The sequence below is a fragment of the Condylostylus longicornis genome, unplaced genomic scaffold (genome assembly GCF_029603195.1).
Source record: "Condylostylus longicornis isolate FDR11 unplaced genomic scaffold, ASM2960319v2 ptg000015l, whole genome shotgun sequence".
NCBI lineage: Eukaryota > Metazoa > Arthropoda > Insecta > Diptera > Dolichopodidae > Condylostylus > Condylostylus longicornis.
This window is the reverse complement of record NW_026577984.1, coordinates 2,992,351-3,015,281: the sequence shown is the minus strand read 5'-3', so window position 1 is coordinate 3,015,281 and position 22,931 is coordinate 2,992,351. Positions and strand designations below refer to the sequence as shown.

General features: G+C 23.2%; 1 long non-coding RNA gene across 1 annotated transcript in view; it reads right to left on the bottom strand.

Moving 5' to 3' along the window:
• LOC129605814 (uncharacterized) overlaps positions 1-22,931 on the bottom strand; it is a 144,393-nt gene that overhangs the window by 33,110 nt on the left and 88,352 nt on the right. The window contains exon 2 of the long non-coding RNA XR_008696736.1: positions 14,553-14,602. This is a non-coding gene — a long non-coding RNA (uncharacterized LOC129605814). The remainder of the gene's footprint in view (positions 1-14,552; positions 14,603-22,931) is intronic.

Here is a 22,931-nt window from a genome sequence, read left to right as displayed (position 1 = left end):
AATTTTATTTGTTAATATTATAATACACATTTTTTATATACATATATAAAAATATAAGATAAAGAAACAAAACTCAGTTTTAAAAGTAAATTGCTGTAATTCTCACAATAAAATAACAGAATAATAACAGAAAATTTAAAATTTAATTTTTATCTTGATGTTTATTTAAAGGCTATTGTACCAATATTAATTTTGATTTGATCTTTGTAACATTTATGTAAATACGCATATATGTACCTAGTTATGTATATAATAAAAGAAATGTTTTGGTCGATTTACTAGATATACATTTAATGTTTGCTTATACGTCCCATTGTTACTAATTATTATTATTATTATTTTTTTTTTGAAAATATACGAAAACTTTCGTCCTGTTGATTTCATTGAGATTTATATTTAAAAAAAAAAATTATTTTATTATAATAACATTTATTATTAAAATTAGCTATTTATTATTAAGAATATGTGTAGATGTAATAAAAAGATAGAAAGTTAAAATTGAATGTTAATTAAAATATGTAAGAAATGTATGAAAAAAAAATTTTATTTATGTAATAATGAATATAATAATAAAAGTTAAAAATTTCATTACAATTTAAATAAAACCAGTTTGTAAAGTTAAACACTTTTTTTTTAATTTAGATTTTTGGCTAATAGCATATATACGTACATATATACAGAGCCGAATCTACCATATAAGTAAAGTAAGCATTGCTAATGAGCTTCGGAAAACAGGAATGTCATTGAAAACTTAAAAAAAAAAAATCAAATTTCAAAAATAATTTTTCCAATTTTTTCGATTACGTACTTTCCAAAAGTTTTTTTTTTCTACCAACAGTGAAATTAATTGTATAACATATTTAGATTACAAGACAAAAATCTGAAAGTTTGATTACAGAGATTAATTCCATGAATTTTGCATTTAGCAAGATAAAGTGATTTATTATATGCAATGCCCGATATTTTTTGCACATTATTTATTGCTTTGGAAGTGGCTTTGTGGGGATGGGCCGGGAACACTTATGTAAAACCAAATAGTGTGCCAAACTAGTCACAACCAGATTTGTACATATGTATGTATCTATCAGGTATGGATACACCCAAGTTCAGAGAGTGTATTGAAATAATTTTCCCAAATTTGTATGAAAAATAAAATGGTTATTGGAAATTATGTATGTACTTGTATAAAGAAATTAACCAATATTTTTATCTATGCTAGTTTTACATATTATTTGAAAATTTAGTGTTCAATTTAAAAAAAATAATTAATTGCAAATTTGACTGCATCAGAATTTTTTTTCTTTCAAGTGGAAGAGTTTGAGTATCGAATTACAGGATTTTTTCATTTATATTTTTTGATTTTGATTTAAATGAAAAAGAGTTGTTGTTAAAATAAATTGGAGGCTTCTAAAAACTAATAAATTTATTTAATAATTTTTAGATTTAAATGAGAATACTTAAAAAATTGAACAAAAACATTTCGATTTGTTTTTTAATTTTTTTCGGAATATTTTAGAAAAAAATACAATTTCGGAAACTTGCTTGAAATACATCAAATAATAATTATAAATGCATAAATGAAGAACATTATTTTTCTTTTAAAAACTGAGAGGTACTGCCGTATTATCGAACATTATAATAAATTTCAACTTTTTGATTAATCAACAATTGTTCCTTAAATTAAAGAAAAATTAGTTCATAACGAAAAACTTGAAGTACGTTTTGGTACATATATGTATAAGTTATCCTCACAATTCAATGAATACCATGGACCTAAGAAGAGTATAAAAAACATTTTTTGAAGCATTGTCAATGTTATAAAATTCCCGAAAAAATCACTAAAATTAAGACTTTTTTCAATTCACAAAAGATAAATCTTAAATCATAATACCTCGCCACTCTAATATGAAAACAATTTTATATCTCATTTAAAATATGATTATTCCGTATTTCTCCGAAATCAGAGCAGAATTCATACAATTACAATGAAAGCATATTATGTATATGCAATTTATACTAATAGACATAATAGGAAGACATAGCCATACATAAGTTTATGTGTAGATTTGAGGTAATATACATACATACATATGTATGTATACTAACATAATATTTCAATTTATATGAAACTAGATTACTATGCGTATACACATTTCAATTAAATTTAATTAAATTGTTAAAAAAAAAATATCAAATAAATTTTATCATGTTGATTAATTTATGTACGTAAAGTGCTTTTAAATAATTATAACAATAGATTAGTTTCGAAATTAAAAAAAAAAAATATGTATACCTTGCATAGCCATTTAATTAACATAATGATATTGAAAGGATATTTTTATATATAGAAAACAATAAGAGACTAAAATATCACTACTATTGTTTCACAAAATCATTATTTTCTAAAAATTAATTAAATACAAAAATTCCAAATCTATATTACTTTTATATTCGGAATTTTGTATTTAATTAATTCTAATTCTCTTTAATTCTAATTGAACATCAATTTTAAATTATAGACATAGACAGATCAAATTGAAAGTGTGGAAGTATGTTCTTGATTAATTATGATAATTTTCAAATTATTATATTTTAATATCTATTAAATTGTATCTAATTAGAAAAAGGATACTCAAGAAATTTTTAAGAAAAATATTTTGAAAATTCAATTTCAATTTACTTGAGAATTTAAATTTATATTTTATAAAATATTTTCATCGCTTTTTCTGTTTTTCCATAAATATTTTCAGAAATTAGAAGAAATTCGAAATTAATTTTATAAAAGTTTAATTACCATTGTCAAATAAAATACATAGTAGATTAAAATATTAGTTAAAAGTACAATTATATTATAAAAACGAGAATATGTAGAGTTGACCGTGCCAACTATACCATACCTATGCGAATTAATGATATTAAGTGCTGTGTGTTAATTGTCATAGCTTTCTATACATACTCCTGGGTTGTCATTTGTTTAAACAAACTTTCATAAAATTCATTAAATACTCCTAACACCACAAATCAAGAAATTTCAACTACTTAACTATAATAAAATTTTTGAATGTGGAAAGTTTCAATATTTAATAGCTTAAATAATTTCTCAGATAGTCAAATAGTTTTTGAAGTTGTAGGGCAGCTACCCGAACCACTCGTCTCGATCATATTCAATTAAAATACGGTTCTGGTTATTTACTATCACAAATCATTTGTGAAAATTCGATGGACTTAGCTTAAATAATGTTTCAGTTATAGTTGGGATGAATGAACGGACGGACAGACAGACGGACACGCAAGTCTATATTGATTCAGAATTCGACACTGATTAAAAACATACACTTTTGTCTATATAGCAGACCATTATTATTTTAGCGTTGCAAACGGTATGGCAAATATTTATTATACTTGCTCAATTTACGTTCGCGCGTTTTTTTCAATATTATTGAAAAACTACATATGTTAAACTTCGGCCAGCTTTTCATAAATTTATGCATAAAAATGCTAAATATCAAAACTATTGAAACTAAAAAAAAATTTAAATCTCATCTTAATTGCAATATGTTTTAAGTTCTTAAATTTTTGTTCAATCGAAGCCGGAAATAATTTTATAAACAATATTTCACATAAGGTTTTGTTTTTATTTAAAATATATTAGCAATCAAGATCATATTAGCTAATACAAACATTAGAAGTTCAAAACTCAATTGTTACAAAATGCTTGAAAAAAAACCTATGAAATGCTGTTATTGATTTGTTTTCGATTTTGGCCAATAAGATGAATAGACGATTTTCTATTCTCAACTCTCAGTAAAATTTTGTACATTCATTAGCTAAAATATTCTAAAATTTCAACTTTTTCATTTCTAAATTACTTCAAATCAAAAATTTGGTCTCATTAAAATAAATTTTTAAAAACAAGTCTAATTTTCTCAAAAAATTTTGTTTTGTCTATTTCATTAAAATATTCATCAGAATATCTTATTAGAGTTTACTTTATTCTAAAAATTCAATTAAGTTTCTATGTCTAAGTTCTCGTAATTTCCAATAATAAGCTGAATAAAAAATTGAAACTGTTTAAGGAAAACCCACAGATTAAATAAATAGACTAAAGTATATGGAAAAAAAAATGATTTTCTAAATTAGTGTAGAAGATTATTGTAGAAAAAATTAAAAAGGAAAATATATGAAAAAAAAAGAATAGGAACAAATTAAAATAAAGAAAAACTGACTAATTAGGTTCTTGTTTATTTCTTTTTTTGTTTTGTGTTTTTTTTTTTCCTTGTTTCCATTATTTTTATTTTGCATAATTGGTACCAGTACAAAAACTAATAATATATTATCCTTATTTGCATATTTAAATAAAATTATCCTTTTTTTCTCCTCCTTCTTTTTTTATCATGATATTTTTTTTTTCCTTTTTTCAATTGTGTCCTTCCAATTTTTTTAATTTGTACCCATTTAAAATGTGTCTATATGTATGTACAAGTATATATATTTATTTTTTTCTTTATGATTTCCGAAAAATTTTAGCTGTATTTTGTATGTACAATTGTACATTTGTGAAAGTGTAAAGTAAGTATAACAAAATTACATTAATATGAATATATACAAATGTACTATTGTAGTTGGGTGTATACGGGCACACTTAATACACCTTTCTCGTTTTCTGCCACACTGCTTTCCACCATTATTCATTTACTCTTTTGCGTTTGCTATTGCGTTTTTCTATTTTGCATATTTTTCTTTTTTTTTTTTTTGCTGTCATTTCAAATAAAAAGAAAACATTTCTTTTTTACTTTTATTTTTTCTATTTTTTAGTTTTTTTTTGTATTCATAACAGTATATTTACCATAATTTTCTGTTTGACATATTTAAATAGAATGAAAGAAGAGATAAGCACAAAAGTGAAAAAAGGTCAAAAATAGCTATGGTTGATTACCATACCATTATCCAATAAGAACCAACCAACATTTTAAAAAAAAAAAGAGAAATAAATTGTTAATTGTACCATTTGCTTTCTTTCATAATACATTCTGACAATTTGTTATGATCCTTTCTTATTTTAAGGAAAAATAACAGCAAAAAAAAACAAAAAAAAGGAAGAAATAGCGACATAAATTCAATTGTCCCGTATAATATGCCGCGCTATATTAAAATAAATATAATGGAATAGAAAATGAAGAGGAAATAATGAAGTTACTTAACAATACAAAATAAAATAAATGTGGCAATAGATAATAATTGTATATTATAAGGACTTGGTTACTACATACATATAAAAAATTCTATATATGCAAGCATAAAATCGTATAATTATTCGGGGAGTCATTGAAAATTATATGAGAAAAAACCGAGAAATTTTTTTTTTATATTATTTTAAAATTCTTAAAATTTTTCACTAAAATTTTGAAAATTTTTTTATAATCGAGGCTATAGAGTCTAAAATTTCTATTTACTTAATTGTTTTTTTATAAAAATTTCGTCTATGCTTATTCAATTCCAATTCTAAAGGGTCTAATTTATCTTCTCAAATAAATTAATTGAGAAATTCACATTGAATTGTATTTCATATATAAAATTTCATATAATTTTTGTGTTTCAAACAAAAGCGGATACAAGAAAGTTTTCTGAAAAATTTTGTTACGTTACACAGGAACCCTTATGATCATATTTAAGTTTGGTATCATGTGTTAACTAATTTTAAATTTTAAACAATTTTAACAAATAACAAAATTTTTAAGCCTGCACTATAAACTTAGAAGTCTAATGAAATTTTGGAATAATAAATGATGCAAATTTCATAAAAATTATTATTAAATTGTTTAGAAAGTTTAAGAGAAATTGTCTACACCTACAGAAGTAAACCAAGTCTCTTAAGAAAAAAATTAACGAACTCAAAAAGACTTAAAATTAACAACTTTCACTAATTTAAACTAAACAAGAAATTGCAATCCTATTGTACTACGTAAAAATTGCTTCGTTGAAGTAGCTTATTAAAAACTTTTTTATTAAACTTGAAGCTTCCAGTATTCCAGCATTCCGGTTATCACACTAAAATCTAAAAGTTTACAAATTGAATTCGAGAACAATTCGGAAATGATAATTTGCCAAAAGTACTTATTCTTATTTACTAATTTTCTTTTTTTCATTTTTCCATAATTTTCTAAAAAATAAAATTTAAATTTTTAATGAAAAGTCAAAAAAGGGTCATTTGTAAACAAAACGAAAAAACTCGTGTCAAATAAATTAAAAGGGCCGTAAATATAAAGAAAAAGATAAAAAAAAAACAAAAAATAAATAAAATACAAAAAAAATCCATTAGCAGCTATCCAAATTATACGTAATCTTCGCTTTTCTCCATTATTTTTATTTTTTTTTTTTTTTCTTTTTTTTCGTTCTCACTTTTTCATCACCATCCACAAAATTTCTATTCTTTTTTTATTTTTATTTTTTTCGTTTTTCATTTTGTCATTCCTTTTCAATTTTCCATTGATATGTTCAAAAACTAAAAGATGTCCCTAAAAGTATGCAACAATTTTTTTCTTCTTTTCGATTTACACAGAATATTTTAATTTTGTTCCTTTTTTTAGATTTCCAAATAAATATAACATGTTATTTAAATATAAGATTTTTATCATTTTTACTTTAATCATCATTTTCATCATTAAATTCAACTGATATTTAATTTATGAACAACAAAAACATAATAATAATAAACAATAATAAAAATAAAAAAAAAAAAATGAAAAAAAAAGTTATTGAGTAAAGTAGAATGAGCAAAAAGAAAAAAAAGATTGAGATTAAACGAAAAGTAAAATACCCTTACATATTTGAATCCTTCAAAACCCATGAATCCTAAATAATTCTGATTTTGTTGCGATGAATAAATAGAAACCAAAAAAAAAATACAAAATAATAAACGTAACAAAAACCGTAAAATAAAAAACATGTTAGTACAGCATAACAGGTGAAGGGTATGAAAGACAAAAAAATAGCTTAAAGCAAAAGAAAAAAGGAAAACAAGAATAAGAAAAAAAATTAAAGTAAATAAGAGAAAATGGTGTTATAGTAGTATGGAACAAATGTGCGGGGGAGAAACACATTTAAATGAAAAACTGTTACAAAAATAAACTAAAAAGTAGAATTAAATTCAAGGACCATTCAAATCATTTACAAGAAAAAAAAAATAAAAACAAAAATGGAAAGAAAAAGGGAAAAACCGAATAAAATAACAAATAAAAAAATTCATTCTTGCGTTTCTTTATCTCTGAAAAATTTCTTTCATTGTATTTGTAAATAACATACTTTTTACTTATGTCCTTTTTTATGCAAAACAGGAGGAATTACTTGAGACGTGTCCACTTAACAAAAACGAAGTAAACATGTAAAGAAATGCAAAAAACCAAAAAAGAAAACCAAATATATGAATTGTAAGAAAAGAAGCAGAAAAATTTGGGGGCACAATGAAAAATAATAAGAGAAAAAAAAATACATACAATCAAAATAAGGAATTCGTGCGCCACATTCCGAATAAAACATGTTTTTTTTTTTCATTTAACTTCGTTTTATTTGGTAAAATGAAAGAACAAAAAACATTTTTTTTTGTTTTGATTTGAATCGCTTATTTTTTTATTCCTCATTTCTTTTTTTATTTATTTCTTTTCGCCTTGTAATTTTTGTTGTTATCCCTTTCTATGTCCTGATGATAATTTTATTCTTACTTTATTTTCCAATACAGGGGTGGTCATATAAGGCAAAAAGTTTCCCGGTTTGTTATTTGCGAAATTTTAAGAGCATTTTCCAAAGAATTTAATATTATTTTAATAATTTATAAATTGTTATTTAAAAGAATTTTCCAACTAAAATTAAGATATTATATAAACAAGTGTAGGCAATAAGCAATTCTAAGAACAATATACATTATCCGGAGTTAGAATTTTTTTTTTGTTGATTTTCAATATTTTTTTTAAAATAATTCGCAAATGTTATTTCAAAGCAATATTTCCAAGTTCTGGCATCTTATTGTATGTAAAAATGGTATTCATAATTATTTGGAATACAAATTTCAAGAGAACAAACTTCAAGTGATTTCATGGGAGTTAAACCGGAATACTGCTATGAGAACGACCAAAATAACCTGTACCTTGCATCAATTCTTTTATTGTAAGTAAAAATATTTTTTCGTATTTACTAAATCAACCTTAGAATTTAAATGTAGAACATTTAAATTGCAAAAATACCTTAATTTTATAAAAAGAGTTTTGTAAAAACGAAGCCGAAAAACTAATAATACAAAGCCGACCCTGATATGAATAAAAATTTTGTTTTAAGTCCGGTTTGTTGCTTTTCTCATACATTAATATTTTTTTTATTATGTGCTTTTTTTTTATTTTTGCACAAAATTCCTTTTTTTCTGTGGGAATCCTTTTTTTTTTTCTTATCCTTATTCTTATTTTTATTATTATTTGTGTAAAAAGGAAAAGATTTTGTGTTAGAAAAAAAAAAAAAACAAAAATATTTTTTTTTTTCTTTTTTAGATCTTAACTTTTGTTTGATAAAAATAAGAAAACAAAATATTCTTCACAGCTTAAGTCATGGACGTCACATCATGAAAAGGAGCGTAAATAAATGGGAATTCTTTCTTATAAATTGAATGACTAGCTGTATATGAAAGAAACGAAGAAGAAACGCAAAATAATTTTTGATATTCAGTGACTTTCCATAGAAATGAAATTTTAAATTTCCCAAGGGGAATTCTGTTGTACGAGTATATATAAATATATTTGTATTTGCAATAATCTAGGGAAAATTTAAAAATAACAAGTACATGAATTTGATTTTTAAATTTCTTTTTATGGTTGCTCAATTTTGAATTAAATTTGAAATTATAATAAAATTTAATTATGTAATAGACTGTGAGTTAAACAAAAATATTACAAAGAGGGAAATAATATTATGCAATATCAAACTCGAAATATCAAAAAAAAGACTTTGCGTTTTGAAATATCAAAAAAAAAGACTTTATGGAAAACGTAAATTTTTTAAGGTGAAAAAACTAATCAAATAACAATTCTTATATCTGGAGCTTTACAAAACTACAAAACAATGCAAGCATAATTTTTTATTTAACCAATTTTCTATAAAAATCAAAATATAATTGAATATGCATTAAAAAAATATTAAATTAAAAAAAAAGAGCTCCTAAGGAATTTAATTTTTAAAATTATTATAAAGATCAAATTCAGACTAAATTAAATATTAACTTGATAAATCAAAAATTCCCTAAAGTTCTTGCTTCATCACGTACTAAAATTATAAAATGTTTGGAAAAGCGAATCTATTTCTACAAGAACAAGGTAATATAATATTAATTATATAAATTTTTTATTAATTCTGCTAATTTTAGTTATTTAAAACAGCAACCCCTGAACGAAACCCTTAACATATTTGTATTCAAACTATGTAAAACTTAATAGTATCGGCAATAACAATAATTTTATTCTCCCAAAAGTATGCAATATAATATCATAATAAAAGCATATTGCTAGCTACCTAGCTATTAACTTTTAAACTGGCATTTCGAAAAAAAACAACTAGTTGGTTAGTTAATAAATTGCTTATATAAATTTTCAAAATTTTCTTTCCTACTAATTATTAGCTTTCTGCATTATAGAGTAAAAATAAAAGATTAAGGTAAAGTAGAAAAGAAATTCCATTGACTTTTCATTAAATTATTCAAAAATTGCGATTTCAAGTCATTAATGAATTTTATTTCTAAAATAATTCTAAAATTACATTCTTTTAATAATATTCAATTGTAAGTAACACTTCTACAATATGTAGAATGATTTATAGAATTTATTTAACAGCAAATTAATAATAAATTTCTGTCCACTATTTTCTAATAAATAACCAATATCGTTTTAATGAAGTCATTTTAAAATAGACAAAAATTTCAAAAAATTTCCAAAAATTTCAAAAAATTTCCAAAAATTTTAATTAACATTTAAAATTATGATAATTTTAAATTTTTAATCACAGTGTTTGTTTGTGTTAAATATTTATTTTCTTTTCCTGTGCTTAATATTTCAAAAGTTTCGTACATTTAATTTTCGGACTACGTAGAACAATATAATTAAAATAATATACGCACATGAAAATTTCTTACCTTAAAATTTTATATGCAATGCCATTATATTAAATATAAATATATATGTATGTCTATCCATATATAGATATAGAACTATGTACCCTTATATAAAAAACAAATACAATTACTATAATGTCCTCTCCAAACAAAATTTCAAAAAAACTAAGTCAACATAACTTAAGAAGCGGAAAATAAAAATGAAAAGGAAAAAAAAAAAGGAATTCGTTTTTATTTCTTTCATTTTAATATGCATTTATACATCTACAATTACACATATAATATCGTATGTATGTAATAAGGAAATACGTGTATACATAGTGTATATACAAAATGTTTGAGTAAAACATGTACACTCGAATAAATTCTCTTTCTTAAAATGATAATGAATAATTTGTTAGCCCTTAAGAATAGTATAAGGAAAACAAAAAAAAAAAATACAGTTTCCATTTTTTTTTATTTTCTCTTCCTGCTCCTTTTTTTTTTATTCGAAATATTCTTGTATTGTTAAATTGAAAGCAACAAAATGAAAATAACATTTTAAACTACTTAAAATATAAAAAAAAAATAAAGAACATATAGAATAAATAAAACAGAAGAAAAATTAAAGAGAATCCTTGTTATGTTCAAAATTCATGACCGTTCTTAAGTTACCGTTCCGAAATTTTGGTTTTTATTCTTTTGTATTTTGATCATTGTATTTTTTTTTCCTTTTTATTTTTCTTTTATTTCTTATTCTTAGTCTTTGTTTTTATCATTAAAAATTACGTTTACATTCTCATTTTATTTCTTCTTCAATTTCCTTCATATTTGAAGAGTTTTGTAAGGATTTTTTTATGTATGTGTATGTATGTGTCCATCATTATAATTTGTATAAATTTTTGCACTCGTACATGAATTAATTTTTATTTTTTCTTTTTTTAAATAATTACATGTATATTTGTGTATATGTAAGTCTTTATTTTATATTCTAATATGTACCAATACATATTTACAAATATAAATGGACAGATATAGGAAAGATATTAGGATCCTTAAAAATTTATTGATCTGTAAGAAATTAACTAATTGCCAAAAGTTTTTTCCAAATACAACGTACATGCAACACACATACACATACATATATAGACATATTATATATATTTGTTGTTTTTTTTTTGGATTCATGCTTTTCAATCGTATAAGCCGAATGTATAAAGTTCAATAAAATGAAATATATATAACCATATTGGATTTAATGTTTTCGTATATCATTTTGATTCAATTAATAATTTTCTCGATTGGAAATTGAAAATTGATTTTAATTTAAAATAGTCACGGACGATGTTTATAACCTTTTTTATATAATTGTAGGTTACATATTTGATTAAGCACATGTAGTAAATGAAATTATTTTGTGGAATATTACAACTTTGATACCCTATTAAAATTAATAATATGGCAATATTTCTAAAATTACTTATATCAAGCTCATTTTCACCAGTTTTAGTTTTTTAAATAACATGGGTTATTTACTAATGAACGCAACCAGTTGAAAGTATGAAACAACTTCTTATAAGAACCGGTTGCTCTAGCAAATTTTTTCCTTCATTTATCAAAATATAAAATAAGTGTTTATAATTCATAAATTTTTATTTTGTTCCTTTATGTGTATGTTGTTGGAAGTATTATTGAAAAAATTATTTTATATGCAAGTGTAGTCAAATTTCGGAAATATTAAGTTAAAAATTAAATATTTTAAAATTATAAATTGTAATTACTGAGAAAGCTACGCAATAACGTTACTATAAGTATTTTCTTTTTTATTTCAATTTTTGGTTTTCTTATGTTATACTACTTAAGTATAGTTCAAAAAGGACATCCGATATAAGACTAATATTTGTATACTTTTTGAGTAAAGAAAGTTTTTCCTTTTTATATAATGTTTATATATATATATATATATGAGTATGTATGTGAGTTCAATTTTTTATCTTTTTTTCTATTATTCTTGTTAATTTGAGATTCTCAAATTAATTTTTATCATTTGATTTTTGAAATCCTAATTTTTAAGGATAAAATTTTCGATTGATTTTTTATTTATTTTATTTTTTATATTTGTTTAAATTTAAGGATTTTGATTATCGTAAGTATTTTATTTATTTATTCGAGTAAATAATTTCTCCCTTTTTTGTTTTTATTTTGTGTTGTTTTGGTTTTTTGTATTTTTTTTTTTTTTGTTTGATTTTATTTAATTTTGCCTTTCATATTTTTTTTTAATTTTCCTTTGTTTTTTTTGTTTTTTTGCTAATTTAGCACTATTTAAAGGATAACGAAGCCTTAAATATTTACTCTTTACTTATTATGTATTCTATTTATTATTCTGCAATAAAAATGCTCTTTTCTTCCAAAAGAAAAAGGAAAAAAACTCGAAAAGGAAAGGTTTTGTAATTCAGTGTACGCATTCGAAGAGAATCTAAACTTTTATTATGTATGTATAAGTAAAGTAAACATGGAAAAAAAATTTTCTTTTTGACTTATTATTATTATTTTGGAAGGGATAGTCAGTATACTTTAAGAACTTGTCTTACTATGAATATATTAAAAAAATGTAGAGAGCCTTTTATTATTTTGTTTTTTTTTTCTTGTTAGAGAATCCTTAATAATAACAAATAAAATAAACAATATTATAGAATATAGAAAGGAAAAAAAATTGAGAAAAATTGGAATAATTTGAAAGGGAAAACAAAAAAAAAATTGAATAAAACACACAAAAAGAAAAGGTCAACTCTGTATAACTAATTTACCTGCAATGTAATTAAGGAGATTTTTTTTTTTTACCTTTAATGTTAAATAGCTATTTTTTTTCTGCTTTGTTTTTCTTAACATTTTTAATTTTCTAATACCAAATAATTTTTATGACAAAATGTGTAAATAAAGAGTATGTATATATATAAAGCTTTAACCTTCTCTGCGTTCAAACGGTTGATAAAATTTTGATCCCATCTCAAACTTAAGTTGAATCAAATTAATTGGCCGCTATATTATGAACTAATTTTTTATGAATCAGAAATTCGAATGAAAATTCGTTTCAAAACCAGATTTTAGAGTTATAAACTCAATTTCTACGCCTTTCCTTTTCAAGAGAAGTCCAGTCCCATTTAAACGTAAACAGAATAATTAACTCGGAGACAGATTCCGAAATGATGTTCAGAGTGCAATAGTTTTGCCAGATTTCAGAGCTCAAAGCTAAAGGATTGCTTTCTTCCATTCATGCAAATTGTAGCTGATAAAAATTCTGATGAAAAAAAAATAATTAATAAGAACACAAGTTCCTGTTCTTGAACGATTTTAGCACAACTTTTGAGTTGATTAACTTTATTTTTTGGTTTATATTTTCTTTTAAATAAAAATTAATTTTTGAAAAACTAACAGAAATATTCTCTAAGGATACTATTATACCCCTAGTAACGGACATGGGTTGTTATTTAACAGTAAAAAGCGGCGCAGTTAATAATAGAGTATTAAAAAAGTTATTTGCCTAGGTGGGAGAGAACAAGGAGAACAAAATTTTATAAAAATTTTATAAAAGATATGAAAGGTCGCCTATCGTTGACAAATTGTTTGTGTAATTTTTATTATTTACCATCAAAAAATATTTTCTGTCAGCTTGTTATTAATTGCCAAGGTAATTTCTCAAACTTGGTTGAAAAATCGTAAAAAAAAATATCACATTTAATTGGTTTTTTACTAAGCTCCAATAATTATGAATTTTCGTATTTTTTAATGATGGATTTGGTATTTGAACCTTTTTCTACGTATAAGAATTTGTTTATTTCTTTTTCTTGAAAAATTTGGTAAAATTAATCTAATTATAATTTTTATGTGAGTTTTTTCTAAGTATAAGTAATATCACAGCATATAATGCCAAATTAATGATGACATTACTATATCTAATTTTAAAAAAATCAAATGAAACAACAAATTATGTAGAAAAAATGTTGTTATATAGAAAAATTTCTCAATGGTCTATTTAAGCTAATAAGAAAGAAAATAATTTTGAATCCAATTATTGTTTAAGTTTTAATTTCTAAAGTACCTAATTAGGGATACTTACAAAAAACAAAAAATTGTCTGGAGAAACAAAAAATCTTCCTGAACAATAAGAAAAACAAAATGTTCAAAAATAATGAAAAAAGGATTTGACGGTGTAAGTATCCTTATATTCCAATCATCTTAGACATTATCTTTTTCATTTTGCCCTTTTTTAAAAGATTTATTTTATCAAATTTGCATAAAATTCATTTTTTAAACTTTTAAAACCCATTTAAAATTTTAATTTGATTAAAACTTGATTAATAATAAAAAAAAAAATTAAGATTTTTATTAAATTTATTTAATTTTGTTCAGTATTTGTTTTTTGTCTTACCTTAAAATCCTTTGAAAGAAACAGAGTCGAAAATTGCAATCTTGAAAATCCTGCAAAAGAAAAAAAAATAATTTTAATTAATTAATTTCAAAAATTGTAGAAAAATTTTTAAATTTTCCAACCTCACGCATTGATTTTTTCTTTCTATCTATTTTGTAAAACGCATTGAGAAAAATGGAGCTTTGTTTATTAAACAATGACTCATAAATTCAAAAATAATTTTATTAATATAATCACCAGTAAGTAGTTGTTAACACTACATATTGTTTAAAGTTACATTATTTAAATTGTTCGCAGCAAAACAATCCATATTTTGCTCATGGTCAAGATTTTAGCTTAAGGCCTTCGCTGTGATTATGTGTTGACTACTGCAAGTTTTTTCTTAAGCTTATTATAAAAACTATAAAATATCAGTTACACAAAATCAGATATTGTACAAGGAATTATCATTTAACAAATATTTGTTCTGAATAATTTTTTTGGGACGATAGTGTATTTAATTTGCAATAATCTCGCAGAATATAAAATACAAATGAGACTAGTCCAAAAATACCCCTTGTTCCCATATTTGTCGACTTTCCATTTGAACATACAGGTTTTTCAAAACAAAATAACTTTTAGAAACCTTCTCGGAACTTTTCTTAACATTTTCCTAAAAATTTAATGTCAATCGGATTCATAGCGTAGGATTGAATAAGCTGCAAACACTTTACTTCAAAATTAAATCAATACTTCCAGTACAATGATAAAAATTTAGATTTTTTCATTATCTCATTGAGTTTGAGGGCAAAATCAAGAAATTTTTCAAATTACACATAAAATAACCAACTTTTTTTCCTTTTTGAAACAAGTTTTGTTTTTATTAATATTTTAACAAGGACTAAACTTGTCATGGAACAGTACCATTAAATAATTGCTTGTAGTACTTAAATTTTTTGTATGTTTAATATTTTGTCTATTAATTATTTTAAAATACTTTGAGTTTTTTTTTTTTTTTGAAAACAAACTATCCATTAATTTTGTTAAAATTTTTTTCCATAGTTTAAAAAATATGGTTTATATAGTTTTATCCCATTATTTATTTCATTCATTCTAGTACATAAAAAACAAAAAGCAATTAATTAAAATTAGCTATATAAGAAAGCAATTCCATTTATTATAAACTGCTCTAAAGAAACTTTATTAAATTTATAAAAAAAAAACATAATTAAAATATGAAAGAAACTTTTTATTGCTAATAATTTATTATACTTTGTTATGGAACAAAATATAAATGCTAGGTTCGCATACCATTGTTTTGAGTCTCAAATGTTCATAACTTAGAAGCAGATTTAATCTTTGAGTTTATGGATATGAAAAACATTAGGAAAAAAATTACTACATATAGAGTACAACCCAATTATTGTTTTATTATAAAATTGCTATGAAAATCTGGAATATATCGAGGTTCAAAGTGTCAATTAAATTTAAGTAGAAAATTTCGGGGAAAATTTTTATTGAATATATGTGATTAATATTCAAACTAATCAAATGAAAAAGATTTTGCAAAAAAATTCTGAGTGTTTTTAAATTTTACTCTAATTTACCTTTCTATAGCTCGCCTATTTTAGATTTTTTATGCTTCAGATTAATGTCAAGCTATCTTGAATTTCAATCTATTATGTACCACATTCAAGGGTCACAAACATGCATTTAGAAAAATTAAGCTATGTAGTAAGATAAAAAATCGTCGTTCTCTAATGCAATTTGTTTACCTTATCAAAACTTTTCTAAAGAAATTTTAAATTTGCTTATTAGCCGCTCTAAAAGTTGTAGCCCCCAAAGTTCTGAAAGGCCAGTTTTCTAACTATTTATTGCAGCAAAATTATAAGCATTTTCCAATTTTTCAAACGCAGAAAAATAGTAGCTGATTCCTTCCAATGCGGCACAGCATAATAAAATATTAAAAAAGCAAAATGGCAGGTAAAATTTAACGTTATCTAAAGCCCAAATTTTTAATATCTTTTTTTTCAGACCGCAGGTTGTATTTCAGCAGCTTTTAGATACAAATAGTTGACTGTTTTTAAAAGCAGTATCTTCATCTGTTGAAGGAAAATAGTTCTGCTCTACAAGCCATTGGTTTGACCCAACTTTATTCAGTCTCTTTGTAAGCTTCAAAACACAACATGGTGTAAACAAGATTCAACCACGTCAAAAACAAAATACTTCCAACTTTCAACTACAATATTTTGATTTCCCGATTTTTAATTTTAATAAGTTTAACTACTGAATTTCTAAATATTCAAATTTGCTTATGATACTATTTTTTTGCAATTTAAATTTTATGACAATCAACAAAACAGATTTTGAGAAAATCCGACATCATTTTTGTAACTCTACATATATGCAAACTAATAATACGGACATTCATTCAATAGAAAAGTGAATAGTATATATATATTTTGTTATACCAATTATAACTATTTAAATATTTAGTAAAAGCAATTAAAAACAAATTCACATTTGTGAATAAAAATTTCCATTTCCATTAGAATAATTTAAAAATCACTAAAATTAGTAAAAATTACAAAAATAAATATACAAGTTCGTTTTGTCCTAGGTACCAAAATTCATTTACGTTTACCTTAATTTTTGTGAAATTGCAAAATTTAAAAATAAAAAAAAATTGATAATCTTTTCCCTACTATTAAGTTTTCAAAATTATAGTTAATATTCTTGGTAGAACCAACAAAAAAAATAAAATCATATTTAACTACTCGTTATTGTAGATCTATATGTGATATGTATGTATATGTGCATATACATATGTATGTATGTATGTATATGTATATGTATGTATATGTATGTATATGTATGTATATATTATCTGATCATTGGTGCAGTGGTTATGGCACCGGCCCTTTAACCGAAGGGTCTCGGGTTCAAACCCCGGTCAGGTCACTATAAAAAATTATATTCAATATTATATAACTTAATATGCAATACTAATAAATATTAAAAAACAAGTAATTTTCAAATATTCATAATATTCGATACTAAAAACTAAGAAAAATAAACAGTAAATATTAATAACCTCAAATAATTAATATAAATAAAACTACGGCAGGCTAGTCACCTACCTAGCTAACTCTCTATGACTATAAGAAACTAGGGCATGATAGATATCATGCACTAGCCCTATACTCCTCCTAGGAGTGAAGAAGGAAAAAAAAAAAAAAAAAAAAAAAAAAAAATGTATATGTGCATTATATATTAAGTATATTGGTATATAATATGATACGTGCTGAGATTGACATCAAAATTTAGATACGAAAAATTGCTATGAAACCTAAGTTTAACCATATAATTATAAATCTTTGACACAATTACTAAAATTGGCACATACTCTTTTGTCATTATTGTAAAGATGAAATGAAACTTTTTTTTTTTATTTTTGGCACATTAATAATGTCCTTATTTCTATTTTATTTTCATTTTTATTTTATTTTTCTTCTTTTCGTTTTCTTTTTTCATTCGTTAAGGCTATAATTTGTCCTTTTTCCATATTTTTTGAAAGCTAATTTAATGTAATTTTCGTTCATACATAGCTATATAACAATTTTTATTTTTTTTTATTTTTGGGTCGTCATAAAGCGTTTTTGAAAATGTAACAAGCCTTTTTAATTTATTTTTATTATCCTTTAAAAGGACATTTACTAACTATATCTGTCATTTGATAATTCTGTTATATTCTCTGGCTCTTATTAAAATCATACACAATATTTTTTTTTGTATACGAAAAATTGTTATAGGAAATTGTATATCAACTTTTTCTTTTCTCAGCAGATTTTCAGCTTCTATATTCTAATGATATTGAATACATTACAATAAGCCCAAAAAATAAAAAAAAAAAAATTTTTCTTTTGATTATTTGCAGGTGGCCTATTATATCCCTTGAAAGTTATTTTGCGGTAATTTCATATCTAGGCAAATTTTCAAGCATTACATTTATATTTTAAGATAGATTGAAGTTAAACATGAATTTTAAGAATATCCTTAAAACCTATAACTACACTGTATTTTTTTCTTATTGAGTACATTATATTCTAGGGGATGACAAAAGTATATATATATGAGATATTATAAAACGTTTTTTGAAAAAAGGTATAAGTATCAGCATACGAAAATATAATTGCTTGGAAATATTAACGTTTGGTAAATACTTGTACATACCTTTATATATATGTATAATATCACTAGATATATGCATGGGTACATTATTGAACATATATATGTATGTATATTTTGAATATTGACTTTAATTAAGGATATTAAGGTAATGTCCTTTTAACCGTATTAAAATGTAATGGTTTTAGATTGTTATTATGTACCTGTTTAATGTTCTATCACATACTTATATAGTCTGTTTTTTTATAGTATGCTTCAAGACTGTAATTTACCAAAAGGGAAAAGCCGTATAAATTAATGGTGACAATGAAATGAATAAAAAACAGAAGAATAAAAATAAAGAAACATGAAAAGCGAATAACAAAATATAAAATAATAAACAAAATTTTTATCTATATATTTCAAAAAAAAAATCTGTACATATCTTACTATTAAGAACTTTGAATATATTTATATTACAGATTCAAATCAACACCTATATATTATACGTCCTTTTCCTTTGACATATAAGTGGTACCGATTTAAGTGAAATATTGTAACCAAAATTTTAGATCCTTGCACTATATTAAATATAAAATCCTTATATTATAGATCTTCTAATACGACAATACATTAGTTGTTATATTAAATTGGATTACATATGATATTTTATATGCGGTAGAATAAATGTCAACTATAATACACGCATATAACGGTTTAACAGTTTTATTATTTTTACGATATGATAAAGGATGTCAAATGTAAATATAAATAAATTTTCTTTAGTTATTATTTTGTTACTTGATACTTTTAGATTTTATCGTGTGTACAAAATTATTGTATTTCTTAAAATTATCTTATATATATATTTTTTTTTGAATGTGAATGTTGTTAACATAAAAGCTTTTCAAGGACATGAAATTTTAGAAAATTTTATTCAAACGACTATTTCTTTTTTTTATTCGTTTCTATTTCATGTTACAATTATCCTTTTTAAAGTGTATTTTATAAATTTATAAAAAAAAATATAGAATTACTTTTAGCTCATAATTTTCATCAAAAATTTCGTTTTCAGCATAATTTACTTTTTTTTGTATAACGGAAAGTTTATTATAAAAAAATAAAGAAAGAAAGTAAAGAGTACTGTTAAACTACGACTATATTTCTGTAAGATCTAATTTTAGATTTACCAATTTATATTTTCGAAAAAAATTTTACGAGTATTTCATATTAGAATTAGTTAAATTTTTTTTAAATATATTAGATCTTATATTTTAAATGGGCATATGAAATATTTAAATGAAATATCATTTCAAATAAATTTGTCAAAATTCAATAAATACCATTGCAGATAAGTAATCGCAGAAATTATTATTTGTATCAGAAAATAAAGTGATGAAGCATTACTGCAGACATAGCTATGCTATGTAATGACTCCTTGTTGCAAAAACCAATAATTTGTGTAATAAATTTAAAAATTTTTATGTTAAAATTTAAATGCGAAAAATATATACTCGTATATGGAAAATTACATTCTGGCTACAAATTATAATAGTGAGGTAAATTATATTAAAATCGTAATTTTATAATACGATTTTGTCTAAGCTTAACATAATTTCGACAACATGTTCTGACGCCAAGTATATTGTTGTATATATTATGTACAAGCAATGAATGACTAACGGAAATTAAAAAATTTTATTTAATTTCTTAAAAAAAAAAATATGTGATCCCCTCTTATACATCAAATACACATAAAATATTGTGTGTATACAATTTGATATGAAAATCTTTAGTAAAAACCACCAGATGAAATAAATGATTGTTTAATAATGTTTTTATAAAGTGGAAGAAAAGAAAATAGAAAAAATTATTAAAAACAAAACCGTAACGAGAGGAAATGTAGTGTTTATAATATTGTTTTGCTACAAATCACTTCAAAAATTCCTGCTTTATTTTCATCTTTTTCTTAATCGAGTTTGAGAGCTACTCAATGGTTGAATTAATAAATGATTATAATGATAAAAACAAAAAACAACATACAAAAAACCAAGTCGATTCAACAACAAAGACTAATAATAAAAATAGCAACAGGAAGTAGGAATAGTTAACTACAGTAAATTTTCAAAATGAAATAAGTGAGAAAAATAGGAAAATAAGTATACGAAATAGCAGTGCTGCCGTTTTATGAAATTTTATTGCAGTAAAGATGTTGTACCACAGTAAATTCATTTTATTATATATCTTGATTTAAGAAAGACTATAGTCCATCGAAGGAACTGCACTCAAAATTTGTAAATTTTGAAATCCACTCGTTTGTATTAAAACAAATTCACAACATTAAAACGAAATTAAAATATTTTTTTGTTATTTAGATAGAAAGTAAAAATTTTATGTAACTTAATAATATAAAGCACTTCACATGTTAGATATTACTTTTGCGACTTGAAATCAATAAACACACTCACTCTCAAGTCAATTAAAAAGGCCTGACACATTACTGTTAATAACGCCCACAAAGAAAATTATTAATATAATTCCTGCTACCGGGACGATTTCTTGTACTTCGTAATATCGTACGATAAAAAAATTGATAAGTACCATTTCAACAGGTATCTAAAAATTAGAAAAGTCCCATTCTAGTGTGAAATTTTCTGTTCATTTATCAATAATGGCAGTCGATATCTCAAAATAATAAAAATATATTCTAACAGTGACTGACAGGCAATTTTTCAATAGCTTTGTGTCAAGCGGAAGTGTTTGCAACAACTTATGTCCAAATTTTTTACTTTTGTACAAATGTCGTGGCAGTGAGAGTGCTAAGACAAAAGAACAAAAAAATTTATTTTTTTTTTCAAATGCAAAAATTTGTAACAAATTGAAAAAAAATCAAAGTACGTTATTTGCAGAAAATGCAGAAGAAACGACAGCACTCCAAAGTAGATTATTATGAATAAAGAGAATAGAAAAAAACAAAAATGAGAAGAGAAAAGACTTAAATAAAAAATAAAATAATAAAAAACAATGTAGAAAAATTTAAGAAAACTCGAACAACAATTATTAAATTATTATACGAAACTTTTTTGTTTTTGGGTTTTTTAGGTAAGTGTACATATAGGCTACAAATTAGAACTGGTTACAACCATAGCAAAATAATATTTTTGTGGTTCATTTCGGAATGGGGATAACAATGTAACATTTAATATAAGTTTTATGTGTGTATAGGAATTACGAAAATAAAAGTAAAAATTAATAAATAAAAATATAAAAGAGAAAAATGAGAATTTCAAGCAAAAAAAAGGTAAAAACCATACTCAATTATGCTACAAATAATAATAACATTAACAGTAATGGAAGGAAGTTCATTTTTAATGACATTTAAGGGAAAAGTTTTTTGAGGTTTTCATTTTTTTTCCTTTTATAATTTTTTTTTTAATTTTTATAAATATTTAATTGAAATGTAAAAAAAAATTGCCAGACTGAAATTGTTTCTTACATTATTTTATTTTATTAATTATCATAAATAGAAAATGAGGAAAAAATTAAAAAATAATTAAAATTATTACAAAATTTTCAAACTTAAATCGAAAAATTTGTATTCCAAATAGTTTCCTATATTATCCAATTCATTTTGTGATAACTTCAAAATTTTTTTTAAAATTGCAAATAATCAAAATAATGACATGTTTGTCGTTCAGATTATTTTCATAAAATTTTTGAGGAGGAATTTCATCATTTGAAAAACGATTTAACACTTTTTATTTTAGTATTTCATTGCACAAACAACTACACATATACCTATTTGCATGTAAAGAAATGTCCTTAATGCCATAAGAAATAAATATTTCCAAAAGAAAAAATTTTAACCCATTCAAATATCCTTCAAATGTTTTTTGTTTCTCTTATTATACCCTTACGAATGAATGGGTATTATAAATTTACCGTTATGTTTATAGAACTGAGGAATGACGTAATTATATTATGACATTTCAATATATTATTTGATCATTGCCGAATTATTAGTTCGACCGTATGATTGACAACTCGGAAAGTATTTATAGAAATAAAATTCACCAAATTTTTACAAAACGTTTATTATGGCAAATGGCAGAACCATATTTGTTCTATATAATTTGATAGTTCTCGGTAGAATATTACGGGTACCTGCCAAACTATTGGATAAGCTATATTTCATAACTACTTAACTATAACATTAAAATTTTTCAAAATTAG